We start from the raw sequence: 24,693 nt of genomic DNA on the forward strand, positions 1-24,693 counted from the left end.
CTCATCCACTTTAATTTCCATTAATTTATCGTTTCTTTATTTCATTTATTAAGCACAAGTAATTTCCCGTATTTTGTCCTTGGTGTCAGTGTTTGTTGGCTTCTTATGATATGACTAGTAAAAATCAGGCCGCTCGGATAGCCCCCTTTCTTCTGATTTATTACATGACGATGGTCTCGAATCCGGCAACATTGATGCCTTCAGGTAGCATATGTGGGTTTATTGAGCAGTTGCCTTCACCCAAAAAGATCCCGTTCTCGTGACGCCTGCGGCAACAAGGACGTTCCACGTCCACCGCCAAGGTTTGTGTGTGGTGGCGCTGGCTAACACTCCCAGGTTTCTACTATAGGACACATAAATACCCAAGAAAGTGGATGGGAAAACGGCGGCGTGGCAGCTCAATTGGTAGAGTATCGCACGCGAAATGCGAAGGTTGTGGGTTCGGTTCCCACCTGCGGCTAGTTGTTTTTTCATCCACTATATTTTCCATTAATTTATCGTTTCTTTATTTCATTTATTAAGCACAAGTAATTTCCCCTATGTTGTCCTTGGTGCCAGTGTTTGTTGGCTTCTTGTGATATGATTAATAAAAATCGGGCCCCTCGGTTAACAACCTTTCTTCTCCTTTATTACGTAACGAGGGTCTCGAATGCGGCAACATTGATGCCTTCAGGTAGCATATGTGGGTTTATTGACCAGTTGCCCTCACCCAAAAAGATCACGTTCTCGTTACGCCTGCGGCAACAAGGACATTCCACGTCCGCTGCCAAGGTCTGTGAGTGGTGGCGTTGGCTGACACTCCCAGGTTTCTACTTTAGGACACATAAACACCCAAGAAAGAGGATGGGAAAACGGCGGCGTGTAGCTCAATTGGTGGAGTATCGCACGCGAAATGTGAAGGTTGTTGGTTCGGTTCCCACCTGCGGCAAGTTGTATTTTAATCCACTTTAATTTCCAATAATTTATCGTTTCTTTTTTTCATTTATTAAGCACAAGTGATTTCCCCTATGTTGTCCTTGGTGTCAGTGTTTGTTGGCTTCTTATGATATGACTAGTAAAAATCGGGCCGCTCGGTTAACCCCCTTTCTTCTCGTTTATTACATAACGAGGGTCTCGAATCCGGCAACAGTGATACCTTCAGGTAGCATACGTGGGTTTATTGACCAGTTGCCGTCACCCGAAAAGATCACGTTCTCGTGACGCCTGCGGCAACATGGACGTTCCACGCACGCCGCCAAGGTCTGTAAGTGGTGGCGCTGGCTAACACTCCCAAGTTTCTAGTATAGGACACATAAATACCCACGAAAGTGGATGGGAATACGGCGGCCCGGTAGCTCAATTGGTAGAGCATCGCACGCGAAATGCGAAGGTTGTGGGTTCGCTTCCCACCGGCGGCAAGTTGTTTTTTCATCCACTTTAGTTTCCATAATTTATCGCTTCTTCATTTCATTTATTAAGCACAAATAATTTCCCCTATGTCGTCCTTCGTGTCAGTGTTTGTTGGCTTCTTATGATATGATTGATAAAAATGAGGCCCCTCGGTTAACCCCCTTTCTTCTCGTTTATTACAAAACAAGGGGCTCGAATCCGGCAACATTGATGCCTTCAGGTAGCAAATGTGGGTTTATTGACCAGTTGCCGTCACCCGAAAAGATCACGTTCTCGTGAAGCCTGCGGCAACAAGGACGTTCCACGCACGCCGCCAAGGTCTGTAAGTGATGGCGCTGGCTAACACTCCCATGTTTCTACCATAGGACACATAAATACCCAAGAAAGTGGATGGGAAAACGGCGGCGCGGTAGCTCAATTGGTAGAGCATCGCACGCGAAATGCGAAGGTTGTGGGTTCGCTTCCCACCGGCGGCAAGTTGTTTTTTCATCCACTTTAGTTTCCATAATTTATCGCTTCTTCATTTCATTTATTAAGCACAAATAATTTCCCCTATGTTGTCCTTCGTGTCAGTGTTTGTTGGCTTCTTATGATATGATTAATAAAAATGAGGCCCCTCGGTTAACCCCCTTTCTTCTCGTTTATTACAAAACAAGGGGCTCGAATCCGGCAACATTGATGCCTTCAGGTAGCATATGTGGGTTTATTGACCAGTTGCCGTCACCCAAAAAGATCACGTTCTCGTTACGCCTGCGGCAACAAGGACATTCCACGTCCGCCGCCAAGGTCTGTGAGTGGTGGCGTTGGCTAACACTCCCAGGTTTCTACTATTGCACACATAAATACCCAAGAAAGTGGATGGGAAAACGGCGGCGCGGTAGCTCAATTGGTCGAGCATCGCACGCGAAATGCGAAGATTGTGGGCTCGGTTCCCACCTGCGGCAAGTTGTTTTCTCATCCACTTTAATTTCCATTAATTTATCGTTTCTTTATTTCATTTATTAAGCACAAGTAATTTCCCGTATTTTGTCCTTGGTGTCAGTGTTTGTTGGCTTCTTATGATATGACTAGTAAAAATCAGGCCGCTCGGATAGCCCCCTTTCTTCTGATTTATTACATGACGATGGTCTCGAATCCGGCAACATTGATGCCTTCAGGTAGCATATGTGGGTTTATTGAGCAGTTGCCTTCACCCAAAAAGATCCCGTTCTCGTGACGCCTGCGGCAACAAGGACGTTCCACGTCCACCGCCAAGGTTTGTGTGTGGTGGCGCTGGCTAACACTCCCAGGTTTCTACTATAGGACACATAAATACCCAAGAAAGTGGATGGGAAAACGGCGGCGTGGCAGCTCAATTGGTAGAGTATCGCACGCGAAATGCGAAGGTTGTGGGTTCGGTTCCCACCTGCGGCTAGTTGTTTTTTCATCCACTATATTTTCCATTAATTTATCGTTTCTTTATTTCATTTATTAAGCACAAGTAATTTCCCCTATGTTGTCCTTGGTGCCAGTGTTTGTTGGCTTCTTGTGATATGATTAATAAAAATCGGGCCCCTCGGTTAACAACCTTTCTTCTCCTTTATTACGTAACGAGGGTCTCGAATGCGGCAACATTGATGCCTTCAGGTAGCATATGTGGGTTTATTGACCAGTTGCCCTCACCCAAAAAGATCACGTTCTCGTTACGCCTGCGGCAACAAGGACATTCCACGTCCGCTGCCAAGGTCTGTGAGTGGTGGCGTTGGCTGACACTCCCAGGTTTCTACTTTAGGACACATAAACACCCAAGAAAGAGGATGGGAAAACGGCGGCGTGTAGCTCAATTGGTGGAGTATCGCACGCGAAATGTGAAGGTTGTTGGTTCGGTTCCCACCTGCGGCAAGTTGTATTTTAATCCACTTTAATTTCCAATAATTTATCGTTTCTTTTTTTCATTTATTAAGCACAAGTGATTTCCCCTATGTTGTCCTTGGTGTCAGTGTTTGTTGGCTTCTTATGATATGACTAGTAAAAATCAGGCCGCTCGGTTAACCCCCTTTCTTCTCGTTTATTACATAACGAGGGTCTCGAATCCGGCAACAGTGATACCTTCAGGTAGCATACGTGGGTTTATTGACCAGTTGCCGTCACCCGAAAAGATCACGTTCTCGTGACGCCTGCGGCAACATGGACGTTCCACGCACGCCGCCAAGGTCTGTAAGTGGTGGCGCTGGCTAACACTCCCAAGTTTCTAGTATAGGACACATAAATACCCACGAAAGTGGATGGGAATACGGCGGCCCGGTAGCTCAATTGGTAGAGCATCGCACGCGAAATGCGAAGGTTGTGGGTTCGCTTCCCACCGGCGGCAAGTTGTTTTTTCATCCACTTTAGTTTCCATAATTTATCGCTTCTTCATTTCATTTATTAAGCACAAATAATTTCCCCTATGTTGTCCTTCGTGTCAGTGTTTGTTGGCTTCTTATGATATGATTGATAAAAATGAGGCCCCTCGGTTAACCCCCTTTCTTCTCGTTTATTACAAAACAAGGGGCTCGAATCCGGCAACATTGATGCCTTCAGGTAGCAAATGTGGGTTTATTGACCAGTTGCCGTCACCCGAAAAGATCACGTTCTCGTGAAGCCTGCGGCAACAAGGACGTTCCACGCACGCCGCCAAGGTCTGTAAGTGATGGCGCTGGCTAACACTCCCATGTTTCTACCATAGGACACATAAATACCCAAGAAAGTGGATGGGAAAACGGCGGCGCGGTAGCTCAATTGGTAGAGCATCGCACGCGAAATGCGAAGGTTGTGGGTTCGCTTCCCACCGGCGGCAAGTTGTTTTTTCATCCACTTTAGTTTCCATAATTTATCGCTTCTTCATTTCATTTATTAAGCACAAATAATTTCCCCTATGTTGTCCTTCGTGTCAGTGTTTGTTGGCTTCTTATGATATGATTAATAAAAATGAGGCCCCTCGGTTAACCCCCTTTCTTCTCGTTTATTACAAAACAAGGGGCTCGAATCCGGCAACATTGATGCCTTCAGGTAGCATATGTGGGTTTATTGACCAGTTGCCGTCACCCAAAAAGATCACGTTCTCGTTACGCCTGCGGCAACAAGGACATTCCACGTCCGCCGCCAAGGTCTGTGAGTGGTGGCGTTGGCTAACACTCCCAGGTTTCTACTATTGCACACATAAATACCCAAGAAAGTGGATGGGAAAACGGCGGCGCGGTAGCTCAATTGGTCGAGCATCGCACGCGAAATGCGAAGATTGTGGGCTCGGTTCCCACCTGCGGCAAGTTGTTTTCTCATCCACTTTAATTTCCATTAATTTATCGTTTCTTTATTTCATTTATTAAGCACAAGTAATTTCCCGTATTTTGTCCTTGGTGTCAGTGTTTGTTGGCTTCTTATGATATGACTAGTAAAAATCAGGCCGCTCGGATAGCCCCCTTTCTTCTGATTTATTACATGACGATGGTCTCGAATCCGGCAACATTGATGCCTTCAGGTAGCATATGTGGGTTTATTGAGCAGTTGCCTTCACCCAAAAAGATCCCGTTCTCGTGACGCCTGCGGCAACAAGGACGTTCCACGTCCACCGCCAAGGTTTGTGTGTGGTGGCGCTGGCTAACACTCCCAGGTTTCTACTATAGGCCACATAAATACCCAAGAAAGTGGATGGGAAAACGGCGGCGTGGCAGCTCAATTGGTAGAGTATCGCACGCGAAATGCGAAGGTTGTGGGTTCGGTTCCAACCTGCGGCAAGTTGTATTTTCATCCACTTTATTTCCATTACTTTATCGTTTCTTTATTTCATTTATTAGGCACAAGTAATTTCCCCCATGTTGTCCTTGGTGTCAGTGTTTGTTGGCTTCTTATGATTAACTAATAAAAATCGGGCCCCTCGGTTAACCCCCTTTCTTCTCGTTTATTACATAACGAGAGTCTCGAATCCGGCAACAATGACGCCTTCAGGTAGCATATGTGGGTTTATTGAGCAGTTGCCTTCACCCAAAAAGATCACGTTCTCGTGACGCCTGCGGCAACAAGGACGTTCCACGTCCGCCGCCAAGTTCTGTGAGTGGTGGCGCTGGCTAACACTCCCAGGTTTCTACTATTGGACACATAAATACCCAAGAAAGTGGATAGGATAACGGCGGCGCGGTAGCTCAATTGGTCGAGCATCGCACGCGAAATGCGAAGGTTTTGGGTTCGGTTTCCACCTGCGGCAAGTTGTTTATTCATCCACTTTATTTTCCGTTAATTTATCGTTTCTTTTTTTCATTTATTAACCACAAGTGATCCCCTATGGTGTCCTTGGTGTCAGTGTTTGTTGGCTTCTTATGATATGACTAGTAAAAATCGGGCTGCTCGGTTAACCCCCTTTCTTCTCGTATATTACATAACGAGGGTCTCGAATCCGGCAACAATGACGCCTTCAGGTAGCATATGTGGGTTTATTGAGCAGTTGCCTTCACCCAAAAAGATCACGTACTCGTGACGCCTGCGGCAACAAGGACGTTCCACGTCCGCCGTCAAGTTCTGTGAGTGGTATCGCTGGCTAACACTCCCAGGTTTCTCCTATTGGACACATAAATACCCAAGAAAGTGGATAGGATAACGGCGGCGCGGTTGCTCATTTGGTAGAGCATCGCACGCGAAATGCGAAGGTTTTGGGTTCGGTTTCCACCTGCGGCAAGTTGTTTATTCATCCACTTTATTTTCCGTTAATTTATCGTTTCTTTTTTTCATTTATTAACCACAAGTGATTTCCCCTATGGTGTCCTTGGTGTCAGTGTTTGTTGGCTTCTTATGATGTGACAGATAAAAATCGGCCCCTCGGTTAACCCCCTTTCTTCTCGTTTATTACATAACGAGAGTCTCGAATGCGGCAACATTGATGCCTTCAGGTAGCATATGTGGGTTTATTGACCAGTTGCCTTCACCCAGAAAGATCACGTTCACGTGACGCCGGCGGCAACAAGGACATTCCACGTCCGCCGCCAAGTTCTGTGAGTGGTGGTGCTGGCTAACACTCCCAGGTTTCTGCTATAGGACACATAAATACCCAAGAAAGTGGATGGGAAAACGGCGGCCCGGTAGCTCAATTGGAAGAGCATCGCACGCGAAATGCTAAGGTTGTGGGTTCGGTTCCCACCTGCAGCAAGTTGTTTATTCATCCACTCTATTTTCCATTATTTATCGTTTCTTTATTTCATTTATTAGGCGCAAGTAATTTCCCCTATGTTGTCCTTGGTGTCAGTGTTTGTTGGTTTCTTATGATATGACTAGTAAAAATCGGGCCCCTCGGTTAACCCCCTTTCTTCTCGTTTATTACATAACGAGGGTCTCGAATCCGGCAACATTGATGCCTTCAGGTAGCATATGTGGGTTTATTAAGCAGTTGCCTACACCCAAAAAGATCACGTTCTCGTGACGCCTGCGGCAACAAGGACGTTCCACGTCCGCCGCCAAGTTCTGTGAGTGGTGGCGCTGGCTAACACTTCCAGGTTTCTAGTATAGGACACATGAATACCCAAGAAAGTGGATGGGAAAACGGCGGCGCGGTAGCTCAATTGGTAGAGCATCGCACGCGAAATGCGAAGGTTGTGGGTTCGGTTCCCACCTGCGGCAAGTTGTTTATTCATCCACTATATTTTCCATTAATTTATCGTTTCTTTATTTCATTTATTAAGCACAAGTAATTTCCCCTATGTTGTCCTTGGTGTCAGTGTTTGTTGGCTTCTTGTGATATGATTAATAAAAATCGGGCCCCTCGGTTAACAACCTTTATTCTCCTTTATTACGTAACGAGGGTCTCGAATGCGGCAACATTGATGCCTTCAGGTAGCATATGTGGGTTTATTGACCAGTTGCCCTCACCCAAAAAGATCACGTTCTCGTTACGCCTGCGGCAACAAGGACATTCCACGTCCGCTGCCAAGGTCTGTGAGTGGTGGCGTTGGCTAACACTCCCAGGTTTCTACTATAGGACACATAAACACCCAAGAAAGAGGATGGGAAAACGGCGGCGTGTAGCTCAATTGGTGGAGTATCGCACGCGAAATGTGAAGGTTGTTGGTTCGGTTCCCACCTGCGGCAAGTTGTATTTTCATCCACTTTAATTTCCAATAATTTATCGTTTCTATTTTTCATTTATTAAGCAAGAGTGATTTCCCCTATGTTGTCCTTGGTGTCAGTGTTTGTTGGCTTCTTATGATATGACTAGTAAAAATCGGGCCGCTCGGTTAACCCCCTTTCTTCTCGTTTATTACATAACGAGGGTCTCGAATCCGGCAACAGTGATGCCTTCAGGTAGCATATGTGGGTTTATTGACCAGTTGCCGTCACCCGAAAAGATCACGTTCTCGTGACGCCTGCGGCAACAAGGACGTTCCACGCACGCCGCCAAGGTCTGTAAGTGGTGGCGCTGGCTAACACTCCCAAGTTTCTAGTATAGGACACATAAATACCCAAGAAAGTGGATGGGAATACGGCGGCGCAGTAGCTCAATTGGTAGAGCATCGCACGCGAAATGCGAAGGTTGTGGGTTCGCTTCCCACCGGCGGCAAGTTGTTTTTTCATCCACTTTAGTTTCCATAATTTATCGCTTCTTCATTTCATTTATTAAGCACAAATAATTTCCCCTATGTTGTCCTTGGTGTCAGTGTTTGTTGGCTTCTTATCATATGATTAATAAAAATGAGGCCCCTCGGTTAACCCCCTTTCTTCTCGTTTATTACAAAACAAGGGGCTCGAATCCGGCAACATTGATGCCTTCAGGTAGCATATGTGGGTTTATTGACCAGTTGCCGTCACCCGAAAAGATCACGTTCTCGTGAAGCCTGCGGCAACAAGCACGTTCCACGCACGCCGCCAAGGTCTGTAAGTGATGGCGCTGGCTAACACTCCCAAGTTTCTACTATAGGACACACAAATACCCAAGAAAGTGGATGGGAAAACGGCGGCGCGGTAGCTCAATTAGTAGAGCATCGCACTCAAAATGCGAAGGCTGTGGGTGCGGTTCTTACCTGCGGCAAGTTGTTTTTTCATCCACTTTATTTTCCTTTAATTTATAGTTTCTTTAGTTCATTTATTAAGCACAAATAATTTCCCCTATGTTGTCCTTGGTGTCAGTGTTTGTTGGCTTCTTATGATATGACTAGTAAAAATCGGGCCGCTCGGTTAACCCCCTTTCTTCTCGTTTATTACATAACGAGGGTCTCGAATCCGGCAACAGTGATGCCTTCAGGTAGCATATGTGGGTTTATTGACCAGTTGCGTCACCCGAAAAGATCACGTTCTCGTGACGCCTGCGGCAACAAGGACGTTCCACGTCCGTCCCAAAGTCTGTGAGTGGTGGCGCTGGCTAACACTACCAGGTTTCTACTATTGGACACATAAATACCCAAGAAAGTGGATGGGAAAACGGCGGCGCGGTAGCTCATTTGGAAGAGCATCGCACGCGAAATGCGAAGGTTGTGGGTTCGGTTCCCACCTGCGGCAAGTTGTTTATTCATCCACTTTATTTTCCAATAATTTATCGTTTCCTTTTTTTATTTATTAAGCACAAGTAATTTCCCCTATGTTGTCCATGGTGTCAGTGTTTGTTGGCTTCTTATGAGATGACTAGTAAAAATCGGGCCGCCCGGTTAACCCCCTTTCTTCTCGTTTATTACATAACGAGGGTCTCGAATCCGGCAACAGTGATGCCTTCAGGTAGCATATGTGGGTTTATTGACCAGTTGCCTTCACCCAAAAAGATCACGTTCTCGTTACGCCTGCGGCAACAAGGACATTCCACGTCCGCCGCCAAGGTCTGTGAGTGGTGGCGTTGGCTAACACTCCCAGGTTTCTACTATTGCACACATAAATACCCAAGAAAGTGGATGGGAAAACGGCGGCGCGGTAGCTCAATTGGTAGAGCATTGCACGCGAAATGCGAAGGTTGTGGGTTCGGTTCCCACCTGCGGCAAGTTGTTTATTCATCCACTATATTTTCCATTATTTTTCGTTTCTTTATTTCATATATTAAGCACAAGCAATTTCCCCTATGTTGTCCTTGGAATCAGTGTTTGTTGGCTTCTTGTGATAGGAATAATAAAAATCGGGCCCCTCGGTTAACCCCCTTTCTTCTCATTTATTACATGACGATGTTCTCGAATCCGGCAACATTGATGCCTTCAGGTAGCATATGTGGGTTTATTGAGCAGTTGCCTTCACCCAAAAAGATCACGTTCTCGTGACGCCTGCGGCAACAAGGACGTTCCACGTCCACCGCCAAGGTTTGTGTGTGGTGGCGCTGGCTAACACTCCCAGGTTTCTACTATAGGACACATAAATACCCAAGAAAGTGGATGGGAAAACGGCGGCGTGGCAGCTCAATTGGTAGAGTATCGCACGCGAAATGCGAAGGTTGTGGGTTCGGTTCCAACCTGCGGCAAGTTGTTTTTTCATCCACTTTAATTTCTATTAATTTATCGTTTCTTTATTTCATTTATTAGGCACAAGTAATTTCCCCCATGTTGTCCTTGGTGTCAGTGTTTGTTGGCTTCTTATGATTAACTAATAAAAATCGGGCCCCTCGGTTAACCCCCTTTCTTCTCGTTTATTACATAACGAGAGTCTCGAATCCGGCAACAATGACGCCTTCAGGTAGCATATGTGGGTTTATTGAGCAGTTGCCTTCACCCAAAAAGATCACGTTCTCGTGACGCCTGCGGCAACAAGGACGTTCCACGTCCGCCGCCAAGTTCTGTGAGTGGTGGCGCGGGCTAACACTCCCAGGTTTCTCCTATAGGACACATAAATACCCAAGAAAGTGGATGGGAAAACGGCGGCGCGGTTGCTCAATTGGTAGAGCATCGCACGCGAAATGCGAAGGTTTTGGGTTCGGTTTCCACCTGCGGCAAGTTGTTTATTCATTCACTTTATTTTCCGTTAATTTATCGTTTCTTTTTTTCATTTATTAACCACAAGTGATTTCCCCTATGGTGTCCTTGGTGTCAGTGTTTGTTGGCTTCTTATGATATGACTAGTAAAAATCGGGCCGCTCGGTTAACCCCCTTTCTTCTCGTTTATTACATAACGAGGGTCTCGAATCCGGCAACATTGATGTCTTCAGGTAGCATATGTTGGTTTATTGAGCAGTTGCCTTCACCAAAAAGATCACGTTCTCATAACGCCTGCGGCAACAAGGACGTTCCACGTCCGCCGCCAAGTTCTGTGAGTGGTGGCGCTGGCTAACACTCCCAGGTTTCTACTATAGGACACATAAATACCCAAGAAATTGGATGGGAAAACGGCGGCGCGGTTGCTCAATTGGTAGAGCATCGCACGCGAAATGCGAAGGTTTTGGTTGCGGTTTCCACCTGCGGCAAGTTGTTTATTCATGCACTTTATTTTCCGTTAATTTATCGTTTCTTTTTTTCATTTATTAACCACAAGTGATTTCCCCTATGGTGTCCTTGGTGTCAGTGTTTGTTGGCTTCTTATGATATGACTAGTAAAAATCGGGCCGCTCGGTTAACCCCCTTTCTTCTCGTTTATTACATAACGAGGGTCTCGAATCCGGCAACAATGACGCCTTCAGGTAGCATCTGTGGGATTATTGAGCAGTTGCCTTCACCCAAAAAGATCACGTTCTCGTGACGCCTGCGGCAACAAGGACGTTCCACGTCCGCCGCCAAGTTCTGTGAGTGGTGGTGCTGGCTAACACTCCCAGGTTTCTACTATTGGACACATAAATACCCAAGAAAGTGGATAGGAAAACGGCGGCGCGGTAGCTCAATTGGTAGAGCATCGCACGCGAAATGCGAAGGTTGTGGGTTCGGTTCCCACCTGCGGCAAGTTGTTTATTCACCCACTTTAATTTTCATTAATTTTTCGTTTCTTTATTTCATTTATTAGGCACAAGTAATTTCCCCTATGTTGTCCTTGGTGTCAGTGTTTGTTGGCTTCTTATGATGTGACTAATAAAAATCGGGCCCCTCGGTTAACCCCCTTTCTTCTCGTTTATTACATAACGAGGGTCTCGAATCCGGCAACATTGATGCCTTCAGGTAGCATATGTGGGTTTATTGAGCAGTTGCCTTCACCAAAAAAGATCACGTTCTCATCACGCCTGCGGCAACAAGGACGTTCCACGTCCGCCGCCAAGTTCTGTGAGTGGTGGCGCTGGCTAACACTCCCAGGTTTCTACTATAGGACACATAAATACCCAAGAAAGTGGATGGGAAAACGGCGGCGCGGTAGCTCAATTGGTAGAGCATCGCACGCGAAATGCGAAGGTTGTGGGTTCGGTTCCCACCTGCGGCAAGTTGTTTATTCATCCACTATATTTTCCATTAATTTATCGTTTCTTTATTTCATTTATTAAGCACAAGTAATTTCCCCTATGTTGTCCTTGGTGTCAGTGTTTGTTGGCTTCTTGTGATATGATTAATAAAAATCGGGCCGCTCGGTTAACCCCCTTTCTTCTCGTTTATTACATAACGAGGGTCGCGAGTCCGGCAACAGTGATGCCTTCAGGTAGCATATGTGGGTTTATTGACCAGTTGCCGTCACCCGAAAAGATCACGTTCTCGTGACGCCTGCGGCAACAAGGACGTTCGACGTCCGCCGCCAAAGTCTGTGAGTGGTGGCGCTGGCTAACACTCCCAAGTTTCTACTATAGGACACACAAATACCCAAGAAAGTGGATGGGAAAACGGCGGCGCGGTAGCTCAATTGGAAGAGCATCGCACGCGAAATGCGAAGGTTGTGGGGTCGGTTCCCACCTGCGGCAAGTTGTTTATTCATCCACTATATTTTCCATTAATTTATCGTTTCTTTATTTCATTTATTAAGCACAAGTAATTTCCCCTATGTTGTCCTTGGTGTCAGTGTTTGTTGGCTTCTTGTGATATGATTAATAAAAATCGGGCCGCTCGGTTAACCCCCTTTCTTCTCGTTTATTACATAACGAGGGTCTCGAATCCGGCAACAGTGATGCCTTCAGGTAGCATATGTGGGTTTATTGACCAGTTGCCGTCACCCGAAAAGATCACGTTCTCGTGACGCCTGCGGCAACAAGGACGTTCGACGTCCGCCGCCAAAGTCTGTGAGTGGTGGCGCTGGCTAACACTCCCAAGTTTCTACTATAGGACACACAAATACCCAAGAAAGTGGATGGGAAAACGGCGGCGCGGTAGCTCAATTGGAAGAGCATCGCACGCGAAATGCGAAGGTTGTGGGGTCGGTTCCCACCTGCGGCAAGTTGTTTATTCATCCACTTTATTTTCCAATAATTTATCGTTTCCTTTTTTAATTTATTAAGCACAAATAATTTCCCCTATGTTGTCCTTGGTGTCAGTGTTTGTTGGCTTCTGATGATATGATTAATAAAAATGAGGCCCCTCGGTTAACCCCCTTTCTTCTCGTTTATTACAAAACAAGGGGCTCGAATCCGGCAACATTGATGCCTTCAGGTAGCATATGTGGGTTTATTGACCAGTTGCCGTCACCCGAAAAGATCACGTTCTCGTGAAGCCTGCGGCAACAAGGACGTTCCACGCACGCCGCCAAGGTCTGTAAGTGATGGCGCTGGCTAACACTCCCAAGTTTCTACTACAGGACACACAAATACCCAAGAAAGTGGATGGGAAAACGGCGGCGCGGTAGCTCAATTGGTAGAGCATCGCACTCAAAATGCGAAGGCTGTGGGTGCGGTTCCTACCTGCGGCAAGTTGTTTTTTCATCCACTTTAATTTCCATTAATTTATAGTTTCTTTAGTTCAGTTATTAAGCACAAATAATTTCCCCTATGTTGTCCTTGGTGTCAGTGTTTGTTGGCTTCTTATGATATGACTAGTAAAAATCGGGCCGCTCGGTTAACCCCCTTTCTTCTCGTTTATTACATAACGAGGGTCTCGAATCCGGCAGCAGTGATGCCTTCAGGTAGCATATGTGGGTTTATTGACCAGTTGCCGTCACCCGAAAAGATCACGTTCTCGTGACGCCTGCGGCAACAAGGACGTTCCACGTCCGCCGCCAAGGTCTGTAAGTGATGGCGCTGGCTAACACTCCCAAGTTTCTACTATAGGACACACAAATACCCAAGAAAGTGGATGGGAAAACGGCGGCGCGGTAGCTCAATTGGAAGAGCATCGCACGCGAAATGCGAAGGTTGTGGGTTCGGTTCCCACCTGCGGCAAGTTGTTTATTCATCCACTTTATTTTCCAATAATTTATCGTTTCCTTTTTTAATTTATTAAGCACAAGTAATTTTCCCTATGTTGTCCTTGGAATCAGTGTTTGTTGGCTTCTTGTGATAGGAATAATAAAAATCGGGCCCCTCGGTTAACCCCCTTTCTTCTCATTTATTACATAACGAGGGTCTCGAATGCGGCAACATTGATGCCTTCAGGTAGCATATGTGGGTTTATTGACCAGTTGCCTTCACCCAAAAAGATCACGTTCTCGTGACGCCTGCGGCAACAAGGACGTTCCACGCACGCCGCCAAGGTCTGTAAGTGGTGGCGCTGGCTAACACTCCCAAGTTTCTAGTATAGGACACATAAATACCCAAGAAAGTGGATGGGAATACGGCGGCGCGGTTGCTCAATTGGTAGAGCATCGCACGCGAAATGCGAAGGTTTTGGTTTCGGTTTCCTCCTGCGGCAAGTTGTTTATTCATGCACTTTATTTTCCGTTAATTTATCGTTTCTTTTTTTCATTTATTAACCACAAGTGATTTTCCCTATGGTGTCCTTGGTGTCAGTGTTTGTTGGCTTCTTATGATATGACTAGTAAAAATCGGGCCGCTCGGTTAACCCCCTTTCTTCTCGTTTATTACATAACGAGGGTCTCGAATCCGGCAACATTGATGCCTTCAGGTAGCATATGTGGGTTTATTGAGCAGTTGCCTTCACCAAAAAAGATCACGTTCTCATCACGCCTGCGGCAACAAGGACGTTCCACGACCGCCGCCAAGTTCTGTGAGTGGTGGCGCTGGCTAACACTCCCAGGTTTCTACTATAGGACACATAAATACCCAAGAAAGTGGATGGGAAAACGGCGGCGCGGTAGCTCAATTGGTAGAGCATCGCACGCGAAATGCGAAGGTTGTGGGTTCGGTTCCCACCTGCGGCAAGTTGTTTATTCATCCACTATATTTTCCATTAATTTATCGTTTCTTTATTTCATTTATTAAGCACAAGTAATTTCCCCTATGTTGTCCTTGGTGTCAGTGTTTGTTGGCTTCTTGTGATATGATTAATAAAAATCGGGCCCCTCGGTTAACAACCTTTCTTCTCCTTTATTACGTAACGAGGGTCTCGAATGCCGCAACATTGATGCCTTCAGGTAGCATATGTGGGTTTATTGACCAGTTGCCCTCACCCAAAAAGATCACGTTCTCGTTACGCCTGCGGCAACAAGGACATTCCACGTCCGCTGCCAAGGTCTGTGAGTGGTGGCGTTGGCTAACACTCCCAGGTTTCTACTATAGGACACATAAACACCCAAGAAAGAGGATGGGAAAACGGCGGCGTGTAGCTCAATTGGTGGAGTATCGCACGCGAAATGTGAAGGTTGTTGGTTCGGTTCCCACCTGCGGCAAGTTGTATTTTCATCCACTTTAATTTCCAATAATTTATCGTTTCTTTTTTTCATTTATTAAGCACAAGTGATTTCCCCTATGTTGTCCTTGGTGTCAGTGTTTGTTGGCTTCTTATGATATGACTAGTAAAAATCGGGCCGCTCGGTTAACCCCCTTTCTTCTCGTTTATTACATAACGAGGGTCTCGAATCCGGCAACAGTGATGCCTTCAGGTAGCATATGTGGGTTTATTGACCAGTTGCCGTCACCCGAAAAGATCACGTTCTCGTGACGCCTGCGGCAACAAGGACGTTCCACGTCCGCCGCCAAAGTCTGTGAGTGGTGGCGCTGGCGAACACTCCCAAGTTTCTACTATAGGACACACAAATACCCAAGAAAGTGGATGGGAAAACGGCGGCGTGGTAGCTCAATTGGAAGAGTATCGCACGCGAAATGCGAAGGTTGTGGGTTCGGTTCCCACCTGCGGCAAGTTGTTTATTCATCCACTTTATTTTCCAATAATTTATCGTTTCATTTTTTAATTTATTAAGCACAAATACTTTCCCCTATGTTGTCCTTGGTGTCAGTGTTTGTTGGCTTCTGATGATATGATTAATAAAAATGAGGCCCCTCGGTTAACCCCCTTTCTTCTCGTTTATTACAAAACAAGGGGCTCGAATCCGGCAACATTGATGCCTTCAGGTAGCATATGTGGGTTTATTGACCAGTTGCCGTCACCCGAAAAGATCACGTTCTCGTGAAGCCTGCGGCAACAAGGACGTTCCACGCACGCCGCCAAGGTCTGTAAGTGATGGCGCTGGCTAACACTCCCAGGTTTCTAGTATAGGACACCTAAATACCCAAGAAAGTGGATGGGAAAACGGCGGCGTGGTAGCTCAATTGGTAGAGTGTCTCACGCGAAATGCGAAGGTTGTGGGTCCTGTTCCCACCCGCAGCAAGTTGTTTATTCATCCACTTTATTTTCCATTAATTATCGTTTCTTAATTTCATTTATTAGGCACAAGTAATTTCCCCTATGTTGTCCTTGGTGTCAGTGTTTGTTGGCGTCTTATGATATGACTAGTAAAAATGAGGCCCCTCGGTTAACCCCCTTTCTTCTCGTTTATTACATAACGAGGGTCTCGAATCCGGCAACAGTGATGCCTTCAGGTAGCATATGTGGGTTTATTGACCAGTTGCCGTCACCCGAAAAGATCACGTTCTCGTGACGCCTGCGGCAACAAGGACGTTCCACGTCCGCCGCCAAAGTCTGTGAGTGGTGGCGCTGGCGAACACTCCCAAGTTTCTACTATAGGACACACAAATACCCAAGAAAGTGGATGGGAAAACGGCGGCGCGGTAGCTCAATTGGTAGAGCATCGCACTCAAAATGCGAAGGCTGTGGGTGCGGTTCCTACCTGCGGCAAGTTGTTTTTTCATCCACTTTAATTTCCATTAATTTATAGTTTCTTTAGTTCAGTTATTAAGCACAAATAATTTCCCCTATGTTGTCCTTGGTGTCAGTGTTTGTTGGCTTCTTATGATATGACTAGTAAAAATCGGGCCGCTCGGTTAACCCCCTTTCTTCTCGTTTATTACATAACGAGGGTCTCGAATCCGGCAACAGTGATGCCTTCAGGTAGCATATGTGGGTTTATTGACCAGTTGCCGTCACCCGAAAAAATCACGTTCTCGTGACGCCTGCGGCAACAAGGACGTTCCACGTCCGCCGCCAAGGTCTGTAAGTGATGGCGCTGGCTAACACTCCCAAGTTTCTACTATAGGACACACAAATACCCAAGAAAGTGGATGGGAAAACGGCGGCGCGGTAGCTCAATTGGAAGAGCATCGCACGCGAAATGCGAAGGTTGTGGGTTCGGTTCCCACCTGCGGCAAGTTGTTTATTCATCCACTTTAATTTCCAATAATTTATCGTTTCCTTTTTTAATTTATTAAGCACAAGTAATTTCCCCTATGTTGTCCTTGGTGTCAGTGTTTGTTGGCTTCTTATGTGATGACTAGTAAAAATCGGGCCGCTCGGTTAACCCCCTTTCTTCTCGTTTATTACATAACGAGGGTCTCGAATCCGGCAACATTGATGCCTTCAGGTAGCATATGTGGGTTTATTGAGCAGTTGCCTTCAACCAAAAAGACCACGTTCTCGTGACGCCTGCGGCAACAAGGAGGTTCCACGTCCGCCGCCAAGTTCTGTGAGTGGTGGCGCTGGCTAACACTCCCAGGTTTCTAGTATAGGACACCTAAATACCCAAGAAAGTGGATGGGAAAACGGCGGCGTGGTAGCTCAATTGGTAGAGTGTCTCACGCGAAATGCGAAGGTTGTGGGTCCTGTTCCCACCCGCAGCAAGTTGTTTATTCATCCACTTTATTTTCCATTAATTATCGTTTCTTAATTTCATTTATTAGGCACAAGTAATTTCCCCTATGTTGTCCTTGGTGTCAGTGTTTGTTGGCGTCTTATGATATGACTAGTAAAAATGAGGCCCCTCGGTTAACCCCCTTTCTTCTCGTTTATTATATAACGAGGGTCTCGAATCCGGCAACAGTGATGCCTTCAGGTAGCATATGTGGGTTTATTGACCAGTTGCCGTCACCCGAAAAGATCACGTTCTCGTGACGCCTGCGGCAACAAGGACGTTGCACGTCCGCCGCCAAGGTCTGTAAGTGATGGCGCTGGCTAACACTCCCAAGTTTCTACTATAGGACACACAAATACCCAAGAAAGTGTATGGGAAAACGGCGGCGCGGTAGCTCAATTGGTAGAGCATCGCACGCGAAATGCGAAGGTTGTGGGTTCGGTTCCAGCCTGCGGCAAGTTGTTTATTCATCCACTATATTTTCCATTAATTAATCGTTTCTTTATTTCATTTATTAAGCACAAGTAATTTCCCCTATGTTGTCCTTGGGGTCAGTGTTTGTTGGCTTCTTGTGATATGATTAATAAAAATCGGGCCCCTCGGTTAACAACCTTTCTTCTCCTTTATTACGTAACGAGGGTCTCGAATGCGGCAACATTGATGCCTTCAGGTAGCATATGTGGGTTTATTGACCAGTTGCCCTCACCCAAAAAGATCACGTTCTCGTTACGCCTGCGGCAACAAGGACATTCCACGTCCGCTGCCAAGGTCTGTGAGTGGTGGCGTTGGCTAACACTCCCAGGTTTCTACTATAGGACACATAAACACCCAAGAAAGAGGATGGGAAAACGGCGGCGTATAGCTCAATTGGTAGAGCATCGCACGCGAAATGCGAAGGTTGTGGGTTCGCTTCCCACCGGCGGCAAGTTGTTTTTTCATCCACTTTAATTTCCAAAAATTTATCGTTTCTTTATTTCATTTATTAAGCACAAGTAATTTCCCCTATGTAGTCCTTGGTGTCAGTGTTTGTTGGCTTCTTATGATATGTCTAGTAAATATCGGGCCGCTCGGTTAACCCCCTTTCTTCTCGTTTATTACATAACGAGGGTCTCGAATCCGGCAACAGTGATGCCTTCAGGTAGCATATGTGGGTTTATTGACCAGTTGCCGTCACCCGAAAAGATCACGTTCTCGTGACGCCTGCGGCAACAAGGACGTTCCACGCACGCCGCCAAGGTCTGTAAGTGGTGGCGCTGGCTAACACTCCCAAGTTTCTAGTATAGGACACATAAATACCCAAGAAAGTGGATGGGAATACGGCGGCGCGGTAGCTCAATTGGTAGAGCACCGCACGCGAAATGCGAAGGTTGTGGGTTCGCTTCGCACCGGCGGCAAGTTGTTTTTTCATCCACTTTAGTTTCCATAATTTATCGCTTCTTCATTTCATTTATTAAGCACAAATAATTTCACCTATGTTGTCCTTGGTGTCAGTGTTTGTTGGCTTCTTATGATATGATTAATAAAAATGAGGCCCCTCGGTTAACCCCCTTTCTTCTCGTTTATTACAAAACAAGCGGCTCGAATCCGGCAACATTGATGCCTTCAGGTAGCATATGTGGGTTTATTGACCAGTTGCCGTCACCCGAAAAGATCACGTTCTCGTGAAGCCTGCGGCAACAAGGACGTTCCACGCACGCCGCCAAGGTCTGTAAGTGATGGCGCTGGCTAACACTCCCAAGTTTCTACTATAGGACACACAAATACCCAAGAAAGTGGATGGGAAAACGGCGGCGCGGTAGCTCAATTGGTAGAGCATCGCACTCAAAATGCGAAGGCTGTGCGTGCGGTTCCTACCTGCGGCAAGTTGTTTTTTCATCCACTTTAATTTCCATTAATTTATAGTTTCTTTAGTTCGTTTATTAAGCACAAATAATTTCCCCTATGTTGTCCTTGGTGTCAGTGTTTGTTGGCTTCTTATGATATGACTAGTAAAAATCAGGCCGCTCGGTTAACCCCCTTTCTTCTCGTTTATTACATAACGAGGGTCTCGAATCCGGCAACAGTGATGCCTTCAGGTAGCATATGTGGGTTTATTGACCAGTTGCCGTCACCCGAAAAGACCACGTTCTCGTGACGCCTGCGGCAACAAGGACCTTCCACGTCCGCCGCCAAAGTCTGTGAGTGGTGGCGCTGGCTAACACTAAAAGGTTTCTACTATTGGACACATAAATACCCAAGAAATGGATGGGAAAACGGCGGCGCGGTAGCTCAATTGGAAGAGCATCGCACGCGAAATGCGAAGGTTGTGGGTTCGGTTCCCACCTGCGGCAAGTTGTTTATTCATCCACTTTATTTTCCAATAATTTATCGTTTCCTTTTTTAATTTATTAAGCACAAGTAATTTCCCCTATGTTGTCCTTGGTGTCAGTGTTTGTTGGCTTCTTATGAGATGACTAGTAAAAATCGGGCCGCTCGGTTAACCCCCTTTCTTCTCGTTTATTACATAACGAGGGTCTCGAATCCGGCAACATTGATGCCTTCAGGTAGCATATGTGGGTTTATTGAGCAGTTGCCTTCAACCAAAAAGACCACGTTCTCGTGACGCCTGCGGCAACAAGGAGGTTCCACGTCCGCCGCCAAGTTCTGTGAGTGGTGGCGCTGGCTAACACTCCCAGGTTTCTAGTATAGGACACCTAAATACCCAAGAAAGTGGATGGGAAAACGGCGGCGCGGTAGCTCAATTGGTAGAGCATCGCACGCGAAATGCGAAGGTTGCGGGTTCGGTTCCCACCTGCGGCAAGTTGTTTATTCATCCACTTTATTTTCCATTATTTTTCGTTTCTTTATTTCATTTATTAAGCACAAGTAATTTCCCCTATGTTGTCCTTGGTGTCAGTGTTTGTTGGCTTCTTGTGATATGATTAATAAAAATCGGGCCCCTCGGTTAACCCCCTTTCTTCTCCTTTATTACGTAACGAGGGTCTCGAATGCGGCAACATTGATGCCTTGAGGTAGCATATGTGGGTTTATTGACCAGTTGCCTTCACCCAAAAAGATCACGTTCTCGTTACGCCTGCGTTAACAAGGACATTCCACGTCCGCCGCCAAGGTCTGTGAGTGGTGGCGTTGGCTAACACTCCCAGGTTTCTACTATTGCACACATAAATACCCAAGAAAGTGGATGGGAAATTGGCGGCGCGGTAGCTCAATCGGTAAAGCATCGCACGCGAAATGCGAAGGTTGTGGGTAGGGTTCCCACCTCCGACAAGTAGTTTTTTCATCCACTTATTTTCCCTTAATTTATTGTTTCTTTATTTCATTTATTAGCACAAGTAATTTCCCATATGTTGTCCTTGGTGTCAGTGTTTCTTGGCTTCTGATGAGATGACTAGTAAAAATCGGGCCGCTCGGTTAACCCCTTTCTTCTCGTTTATTACATAACGAGGGTCTCGAATCCGGCAACATTGATGCCTTCAGGTAGCATATGTGGGTTTATTGAGCAGTTGCCTTCACCAAAAAAGATCACGTTCTCATCACGCCTGCGGCAACAAGGACGTTCCACGTCCGCCGCCAAGTTCTGTGAGTGGTGGCGCTGGCTAACACTCCCAGGTTTCTACTATTGGACACATAAATACCCAAGAAAGTGGATGGGAAAACGGCGGCGCGGTAGCTCAATTGGAAGAGCATCGCACGCGAAATGCGAAGGTTGTGGGTACGGTTCCCACCTGCGGCAAGTTGTTTATTCATCCACTTTAATTTCCAATAATTTATCGTTTCCTTTTTTAATTTATTAAGCACAAGTAATTTCCCCTATGTTGTCCTTGGTGTCAGTGTTTGTTGGCTTCTTATGTGATGACTAGTAAAAATCGGGCCGCTCGGTTAACCCCCTTTCTTCTCGTTTATTACATAACGAGGGTCTCGAATCCGGCAACATTGATGCCTTCAGGTAGCATATGTGGGTTTATTGAGCAGTTGCCTTCAACCAAAAAGACCACGTTCTCGTGACGCCTGCGGCAACAAGGAGGTTCCACGTCCGCCGCCAAGTTCTGTGAGTGGTGGCGCTGGCTAACACTCCCAGGTTTCTAGTATAGGACACCTAAATACCCAAGAAAGTGGATGGGAAAACGGCGGCGCGGTAGCTCAATTGGTAGAGCATCGCACGCGAAATGCGAAGGTTGCGGGTTCGGTTCCCACCTGCGGCAAGTTGTTTATTCATCCACTTTATTTTCCATTATTTTTCGTTTCTTTATTTCATTTATTAACCACAAGTGATTTCCCCTATGGTGTCCTTGGTGTCAGTGTTTGTTGGCTTCTTATGATATGACTAGTAAAAATCGGGCCGCTCGGTTAACCCCCTTTCTTCTCGTTTATTACATAACGAGGGTCTCGAATGCGGCAACATTGATGCCTTCAGGTAGCATATGTGGGTTTATTGAGCAGTTGCCTTCACCAAAAAAGATCACGTTCTCATCACGCCTGCGGCAACAAGGACGTTCCACGTCCGCCGCCAAGTTCTGTGAGTGGTGGCGCTGGCTAACACTCCCAGGTTTCTACTATAGGACACATAAATACCCAAGAAAGTGGATGGGAAAACGGCGGCGCGGTAGCTCAATTGGTAGAGCATCGCACGCGAAATGCGAAGGTTGTGGGTTCGGTTCCCACCTGCGGCAAGTTGTTTATTCATCCACTATATTTTCCATTTATTTATCGTTTCTTTATTTCATTTATTAAGCACAAGTAATTTCCCCTATGTTGTCCTTGGTGTCAGTGTTTGTTGGCTTCTTGTGATATGATTAATAAAAATCGGGCCCCTCGGTTAACAACCTTTCTTCTCCTTTATTACGTAACGAGGGTCTCGAATGCCGCAACATTGATGCCTTCAGGTAGCATATGTGGGTTTATTGACCAGTTGCCCTCACCCAAAAAGATCACGTTCTCGTTACGCCTGCGGCAACAAGGACATTCCACGTCCGCTGCCAAGGTCTGTGAGTGGTGGCGTTGGCTAACACTCCCAGGTTTCTACTATAGGACACATAAACACCCAAGAAAGAGGATGGGAAAACGGCGGCGTGTAGCTCAATTGGTGGAGTATCGCACGCGAAATGTGAAGGTTGTTGGTTCGGTTCCCACCTGCGGCAAGTTGTATTTTCATCCACTTTAATTTCCAATAATTTATCGTTTCTTTTTTTCATTTATTAAGCACAAGTGATTTCCCCTATGTTGTCCTTGGTGTCAGTGTTTGTTGGCTTCTTATGATATGACTAGTAAAAATCGGGCCGCTCGGTTAACCCCCTTTCTTCTCGTTTATTACATAACGAGGGTCTCGAATCCGGCAACATGATGCCTTCAGGTAGCATATGTGGGTTTATTGACCAGTTGCCGTCACCCGAAAAGATCACGTTCTCGTGACGCCTGCGGCAACAAGGACGTTCCACGTCCGCCGCCAAAGTCTGTGAGTGGTGGCGCTGGCTAACACTCCCAAGTTTCTACTATAGGACACACAAATACCCAAGAAAGTGGATGGGAAAACGGCGGCGCGGTAGCTCAATTGGAAGAGCATCGCACGCGAAATGCGAAGGTTGTGGGTTCGGTTCCCACCTGCGGCATGTTGTTTATTCATCCACTTTATTTTCCAATAATTTATCGTTTCCTTTTTTAATTTATTAAGCACAAATAATTTCCCCTATGTTGTCCTTGGTGTCAGTGTTTGTTGGCTTCTGATGATATGATTAATAAAAATGAGGCCCCTCGGTTAACCCCCTTTCTTCTCGTTTATTACAAAACAAGGGGCTCGAATCCGGCAACATTGATGCCTTCAGGTAGCATATGTGGGTTTATTGACCAGTTGCCGTCACCCGAAAAGATCACGTTCTCGTGAAGCCTGCGGCAACAAGGACGTTCCACGCACGCCGCCAAGGTCTGTAAGTGATGGCGCTGGCTAACACTCCCAAGTTTCTACTATAGGACACACAAATACCCAAGAAAGTGGATGGGAAAACGGTGGCGCGGTAGCTCAATTGGTAGAGCATCGCACTCAAAATGCGAAGGCTGTGGGTGCGGTTCCTACCTGCGGCAAGTTGTTTTTTCATCCACTTTAATTTCCATTAATTTATAGTTTCTTTAGTTCAGTTATTAAGCACAAATAATTTCCCCTATGTTGTCCTTGGTGTCAGTGTTTGTTGGCTTCTTATGATATGACTAGTAAAAATCGGGCCGCTCGGTTAACCCCCTTTCTTCTCGTTTATTACATAACGAGGGTCTCGAATCCGGCAACAGTGATGCCTTCAGGTAGCATATGTGGGTTTATTGACCAGTTGCCGTCACCCGAAAAAATCACGTTCTCGTGACGCCTGCGGCAACAAGGACGTTCCACGTCCGCCGCCAAGGTCTGTAAGTGATGGCGCTGGCTAACACTCCCAAGTTTCTACTATAGGACACACAAATACCCAAGAAAGTGGATGGGAAAACGGCGGCGCGGTAGCTCAATTGGAAGAGCATCGCACGCGAAATGCGAAGGTTGTGGGTTCGGTTCCCACCTGCGGCAAGTTGTTTATTCATCCACTTTATTTTCCAATAATTTATCGTTTCCTTTTTTAATTTATTAAGCACAAGTAATTTCCCCTATGTTGTCCTTGGAATCAGTGTTTGTTGGCTTCTTGTGATAGGAATAATAAAAATCGGGCCCCTCGGTTAACCCCCTTTCTTCTCATTTATTACATAACGAGGGTCTCGAATGCGGCAACATTGATGCCTTCAGGTAGCATATGTGGGTTTATTGACCAGTTGCCGTCACCCGAAAAAATCACGTTCTCGTGACGCCTGCGGCAACAAGGACGTTCCACGTCCGCCGCCAAGGTCTGTAAGTGATGGCGCTGGCTAACACTCCCAAGTTTCTACTATAGGACACACAAATACCCAAGAAAGTGGATGGGAAAACGGCGGCGCGGTAGCTCAATTGGTAGAGTGTCTCACGCGAAATGCGAAGGTTGTGGGTCCTGTTCCCACCCGCAGCAAGTTGTTTATTCATCCACTTTATTTTCCATCAATTATCGTTCCTTAATTTCATTTATTAGGCACAAGTAATTTCCCCTATGTTGTCCTTGGTGTCAGTGTTTGTTGGCGTCTTATGATATGACTAGTAAAAATGAGGCCCCTCGGTTAACCCCCTTTCTTCTCGTTTATTATATAACGAGGGTCTCGAATCCAGCAACAGTGATGCCTTCAGGTAGCATATGTGGGTTTATTGACCAGTTGCCGTCACCCGAAAAGATCACGTTCTCGTGACGCCTGCGGCAACAAGGACGTTGCACGTCCGCCGCCAAGGTCTGTAAGTGATGGCGCTGGCTAACACTCCCAAGT

The 24,693-nt window shown here is 46.3% G+C and overlaps 3 non-coding genes across 3 annotated transcripts; all 3 read left to right on the plus strand.

Moving 5' to 3' along the window:
- Window positions 1–13,031: 13,031 nt before the first annotated feature.
- On the plus strand, window positions 13,032–13,104 carry TRNAL-CAA (transfer RNA leucine (anticodon CAA)). Its single transcript has one exon. It is a non-coding gene; the product is annotated as a tRNA-Leu (tRNA).
- Window positions 13,105–16,312: 3,208 nt separating this feature from the next.
- Window positions 16,313–16,385, plus strand: TRNAL-CAA (transfer RNA leucine (anticodon CAA)). The gene has a single exon. It is a non-coding gene; the product is annotated as a tRNA-Leu (tRNA).
- A 6,951-nt stretch (window positions 16,386–23,336) lies between these two features.
- Window positions 23,337–23,409, plus strand: TRNAL-CAA (transfer RNA leucine (anticodon CAA)). The gene has a single exon. It is a non-coding gene; the product is annotated as a tRNA-Leu (tRNA).
- The last annotated feature ends 1,284 nt before the right edge of the window (window positions 23,410–24,693 follow it).

The sequence above is a fragment of the Dermacentor andersoni genome, chromosome 7 (genome assembly GCF_023375885.2).
Source record: "Dermacentor andersoni chromosome 7, qqDerAnde1_hic_scaffold, whole genome shotgun sequence".
In the NCBI taxonomy this organism is placed as follows: Eukaryota; Metazoa; Arthropoda; class Arachnida; order Ixodida; family Ixodidae; genus Dermacentor; species Dermacentor andersoni.